General features: G+C 37.9%; 1 pseudogene; it reads right to left on the bottom strand.

Moving 5' to 3' along the window:
* Nucleotides 1–1,525: 1,525 nt before the first annotated feature.
* LOC122477071 lies at nucleotides 1,526–2,853 on the bottom strand (annotated as a pseudogene).
* Between the last annotated feature and the right edge of the window lie 3,378 nt (nucleotides 2,854–6,231).

The raw sequence follows: 6,231 nt of genomic DNA, 5'->3' as shown, positions 1-6,231 counted from the left end.
GAGAACAAACTGAGGGTTGATGGGGGGTGGGAGGGAGGAGAGGGTGGTTGATGGGTATTGAGGAGGGCACCTTTTGGGATGAGCACTGGGTGTTGTATGGAAACCAATTTGACAATAAATTTCATATAAAAAAAATCTGTAGGCTAGTATAAAAAGTTAAGATAATCATTTTTACATACAAAGTAAGTCCTCCAAGTAAATATTTTAAACAAATTTAAGTCCCTCCACTGCCAAAATAGGTTAAGTATTTACCCTATATTTTTTTGATCCACTTAAAGACAATTTATAAAACTGACATTAAACTGGACTGCAGCTCATACCCTATGAGTAGTAACATACACATCACTGAGGCTGGATATGTATATGTGCATATTACAAATAGGTGAATGGTTACTGCTGTGTATACTATTTCCCAGTAAGTAGTTATACTCTGTAAAAATCCTCTAGCCTATCATGAATCAAACTGCAAGGGAAGAAAAAAGAAAATACCTGTTGTAGACATTTGTTCAGTAATTTAAAAAATGCTTACACTTTTGGGGCTTAAATATTACTAAACATGAGATAAAATTCAATACTGCTTACAATTACCTGAATACAGAGTATATTCAGCACTCATGTAGAGAGCACACAGGTGAATGTATATTACCAAACTCTGGCTTCTCTTTGGTCTATCTTGTTGTTTTATCCTAAAGTCTTACATGGGCTTGGATCCTTAAAAGATAGAGATTTAATAAAATAATGTTACATTAAGCTTTCTTGTTCTAATAACCAACTTTTAAAGAAGTACAGTGGAAAGGTATAGAGCTCTCTCTATATATATCCTCATACTTTAAAAGCCAATTAGGGGGCGCCTGGATGGCCCCATCGGTTAGGCATCTGACTTTGGGTCAGGTCATGATCTCAAGGCTCATAGCTTTGGGCCCCACATTGGGCTCTGAGCCTGGAGCTTGCTTCAGATTCTGTGCCTCTCTCTCTGCACCCCCCCTGCTTGCACACTCTATACCTTTCTAAAAAAAATAAACATTAAATTTGTTTTTAAAATCCACTTAGATTTTTTTAAATATGAAATTTATTGTCAAATTGGTTTCCATACAACACCCAGTGCTCATCCCAACAGGTGCCCTCCTCAATACCCATCACCCACCCCCCCTCCCTCCCACCCCCTATCAACCCTCAGTTTGTTCTCAGTTTTGAAGAGTCTCTTATGCTTTGGCTCCCTCCCTCTCTAACCTTTTTTTTTCCTTCCCCTCCCCCATGGTCTTCTGTTAAGTTTATCAGTATCCACATAAGAAAATTCACTTAGATTTTTATCTTTGTGCTGGTGTTTCAATTAACACTGTGCTAAAAGAAAAAAAAAAAAACGACAACACTGCAAGTTTGTCCACAATAGTCAAATCTCTTATTTGTAAAATCTTCCAAAATAAACCCAATAAACAATTTCCATTTCCAATGTTTTAACTGAGAGTTGAATCTAACAAAATTATTTAACCAATTTCAACTAAAATTGAGCTGAGGACAGCTATATTTAAAGCCCTTCAAACCAAAGACAATCATCCCCAAACATAGAATACCAACATTTCCATCCAAGATAGAAAAATGAGCATCCAAAATAAAGACAACCACAAGATTGATTATGTAACCAATCAAAAACCAATTCTATGCTATCTGAGCTAGTAAGTACCGGAAGATTGATGTTTCTTCCTCCGTTATTATTGGTGGATCCTAGAGTCACAACTTCAATATCTGCTAGCAACTAATCAGTCATTTATTTTCCACTTACAAAACTGCACCATTTGTATAATGCACACTGCTTGATCATGCTGCAGAGGGTCATATCCATTCTATTTTTCTGCACACACTCCTATACTGTCTCCTTTGTCTGGTTATCCTCAGTTTTAACTCTGAATGTCAATGTCTGCCCACAGAAATAAGTTGGAGCACTGGGGCAGAGGATATCTGAGGATTCACAATCATTCTGGAGGGCTATATTTTTTCAATTCCTCAGTCTGTACCCCTCAAAGCCAGCTGTGCACTCATGAGGCACCAATGTAGAATGACCCATTTGGAGGATGCCCCAAGGACTCCACTCCTGTTGGCCATCTCTTCAGGCACAGACTCTGAACTGATAATCAATGTTGGGGTCTATGTGCAATACTATGAGCTCAGTTTCAGAGTCTACAGATATGTCCTCAAAATGATTTGAAGTGCATTTGTGGAACTGAAGACTGTAATTTGAGCGGCAAAGTTATCATCGACCTTACACCACTGAAAAATGATGCTTCCACATTTCTCTATTAGTTTTTCTATCTGTACTGGTGGGCAAGATACTACTGTTCTGTACTTGAAAATGAGGTCTTTCACTTTGTTCAGAATTGAGTCATGTAACTGAGCCGGTAAACAAGACACATCAACCAGTAAAGGCACTTCTGTTAAGCTGACCAACTGAATGTGTGAGGACTTTTTGTAAAGTTTCATAGTTTTTCATTCTGTTTTCCTACACCACCTAGAAGGGTGATCTCCCCTTCTTGGACTAAGTCTTCTTCAGTGTTAACTCCATGCTTTATGAACTTCTGAACTTCTAGCAGTCATCTAGTGGTTTAATGGTCTCATGTTAAATGGTGTCCACCTCTTGCAAAAGGGTCACCAATCACTTATCCAGGAGCTTCCCAAGGGTTACCTTTAAATCATTAAAATGCTGTTTGAGGCCATCTCTTGTCTGTGATGCACTTTCTTTGATCTGTTTCCGGGCCTCTTGCAACCCCTGTAAGCATCTGGCCCAGCTCCCACCGTACCTCTGCCTCTGAGCCACCTGCATGTTCTAATGGGCCTTCTGCAGCTCAGGTTCCAGCTCCATTGCTCCCTCATCCCACCACGTGGCCTGCAACTGTGGGCACGGTTCCCCACAATAGTGTCCATTCATTTTAACCTAAGTGACACTTTCTGGCATTTCTTATAGGGATAACACATGATAATAATCTCCTGAGTTTTTTTTTTAATCGGTAATATCTTTATTTATCTATCTAATTTATGATGTTCTGCTGGATATAGAATTCTTGGCTAGCAGCTATTTTTCTTCTTTCAGCACTTTAAATATGTCATCCCATATTTAGGCTTTTTACTGAGAAATTGGCTGATAATCTTGTTGAGGATACCTTTTACATGAAGAGTTACTTTTCTTGCTGCTTTTAAGATTTTCTTTGTCTTTATCTTTTGACAGTTTGAGTATAATATGTTGCCGTATGGGTCAATTTGAGTTTATCCTATTTGATAAACTCTAAGATTTATAGATTTAAATCTTTAGTGAAATATAGCATAATTTTAGTTGTTATTTCTCCAAATGTTGTTTTTCCCCTTTCTCTTCTTTTTCATTTTGGACCCCTGTAATGCATACCTTTTCCTCCTGATGATATCCACAGGTCCTCCAGGCTCTGTTAAATTTTCTTGATTTTTTAATTTCTGTTCTTCAGACTTAATAATTTCAGCCATTATATTTTCAAGTCCACTGATTTTTTCTTCTTGATCAAATATTTTTCCAAAGATTTTTATTAACCTTTTTCTTTTAGTTATTTTGCTTTCCAGCTCAAGAGTTTCTATTTTATTCCTTTTATACTATTATCACATTCTGATATTCTCATTTTGTTCACAAATTCTCTATTTCCTTTACTTCTTTATATTTCCACTAGCATTTGTGCTTGAGAATTTTTTCACCTTATTGTACATTGATAAAATGTGATATATATATATATATATATGTAAATACATCATAGAGATGTAATGTACAGCATCGTGATGGTAATGAATGATACTGTATTGCATATTTGAAAGTTAGTAGGATAGTGAATCCTAAAATTCCTCCTCAAAAGGAAACAACAATGCATCTATGTATGAATGAGCCACATTTTACTGTTTCTTTGTATTGTATGCTTTGTGATTTTTTACTGAAAACTGGGCATTTTAATATTATAAAATGATATATCTTTAATTCAGATTGTCTACCTTTCCTAGAGTTTGCTTTTTGGTGAAGTTTGTATTAGTACTTTTATTTAGTGGCTTTGTCACATTTTTGTTTTGTTAAGACTATTCCTTGTTGTGTGCCATCGCTGCAGTCTCTGTTCTTTAGCTTGCATTGAGCTAGTATATTAATGGAGACTTTATTAAATGTCAGGAGCTAAAAATCAAACAAATAACACCATTTATCCTTCTCTGTAGACTGGCATTGTACCTGGGCACTCCTTCAACACTTAACTAGGCTTACTTTTAAAGTAGAAATCAGACTGCTGTGAAAGCTTAGGGTCTTCTCAGGTGTTTTTTGAGCATGTATTTTGCTCTGGATTTGGACATAACACTTGAAATTCCCCTATATATACTGTTGCTTTCAAATATCTTATTTTCCCAAAGAAACTCTCTCCAGCTCTTGTATATGGGCCTTAAGTGGTCTAGTGAATGTTTCAATTATAGTTTTTTCCCCAGATATTTGTGGTTTGTAAGTTCAGTTTGCACTATTTTTGAGATTTGGCCACTCCTTTGCAGGCCTGAGATACAAGTTAGAAATAACAGATACAAGTACCCTGTATCAATCTTTTAAATAGCTTCCAGACAGGTTAGAGCAGATATACATACTAAATTGCACATAAGGTCTCCTTTGCTCCTTCTGGAACCAGAGATCATGATCTCAATCTGGGAGTGTTGGTTTTCCTTTTCAAGACTACTACTGTGTGAGGGTGAGAAGTAGGTAGTAAGGACCAGTAAACATTCACCAAATCTGGTGCCTGGGTGGCTCGGTTAAGCATCCAACTTCAGTTCAGGTCATGATCTCATGGTCCATGAGTTTGAGCCCCAAGTCCGGCTCTGTGCTGGCAGCTTAGAGCCTGGAACCTGCTTCAGATTCTGTGTCTCCCTCTTCCTCTTCCCCTCCCCCACTCTCTCTCTCTCTCTGTTTCTCATAAATGAATAAATTTTAAAATGATTCACCACATCTTCTTACCATTTTGAATTTATCTCTGTCTTGATTCATCATTCAATTGGTTGCTGTAAACCTTTGACTATTTTCCAGTTTTTTAACAAAGTTGTTTCTGACAGTTTCAATATTTTTGTGGGGAGATATGAGCTTAGAGCTGCCTCCTTGTACCCCCTCCATTTATATGGCAAAAACTAATTTTTAATGTTAGATGAAATATGGAAAGTAAAGGATATTCTGATGAGGTATTAGACAAAAGTGAAGAACTTGGTTTTTAGATACTGGAGGAAAGGCTTTCCTTGTTATAAAGTGGCAAAGGATTTAGCTAAATTGTGTGCATATTCTAGTGTTTATAGAAGGCATAATTTGCAAGTGATGATACTGGATATTTAGCTGAACTTATCTCTAAGAATATTGTTGAAGGACACTCTGGCCTTACTACTTATAGTAAACTACAAGAACAGAGAAATGACTTAATGACAGAATTGTTAAGCAAAAAGGAAACAGTTTAAGATTTTTAAAAATTGTCAGTCTAACCATATTGCAAAAATGGACAACGCTTAAGTTGAGGCCAACCCACTTGTTAGAGTAGGAAATTAGTATGGATCATCCATCTCAACAGTATACAGGTGCTCTTATTCATGACAATGGAAGAATAACTCCAAGGGTTATTTAGAGATTTTCAGGGCTGCCACTCTTATAAGGTCCCAGGTTCAGAGCCCCAGGGAGCATGGATACCTCTTCCTAGGTTTCAAAGGATGGGACTGCCTGATAGACTCTCAGGTGCAGGACACCAAACCAGGAGAGCCGTGGATGTCGGACTTCAGCCCAGAAGAATCATGCAGCTGGGTCAGAGAGCCACCTTAAAGGCAGGGCCAGCAGAGAACATCCACAGTGATGGAACCTCAGAAGAAAACCACTGTAAGGCAGTTCCTCTAAGCCATGGGGGTGAAACTGTCACCCCAGTGGGTCTAGAATTCAAAGCATCTAGCCAAAGATGCCTCTTTCTTTCTTTCTTTCTTTCTTTCTTTCTTTCTTTCTTTCTTTCTTTCTTTTTCTTTCTGGTGTTTATCTTTGAGACAGAGAGAGACAGAGCATGAGCGGGGGAGCAGCAGAGAGAGAGGGAGACAGAATCTGAAGTAGGCTCTGGGCTGTCAGTACAGAACCCAGTGAGGGGCTCCAACTCACGAACCATGAGATCATGACCTGAGCCAAAGTCAGACACTTAACTGACTGAGCCACTCAGATGCCCCAAATTATTCTTGAACCTTAAA

The sequence above is a fragment of the Prionailurus bengalensis genome, chromosome X (genome assembly GCF_016509475.1).
Source record: "Prionailurus bengalensis isolate Pbe53 chromosome X, Fcat_Pben_1.1_paternal_pri, whole genome shotgun sequence".
Classification (NCBI taxonomy): domain Eukaryota; kingdom Metazoa; phylum Chordata; class Mammalia; order Carnivora; family Felidae; genus Prionailurus; species Prionailurus bengalensis.
This window is presented reverse-complemented; position numbering and strand designations above follow the sequence as displayed.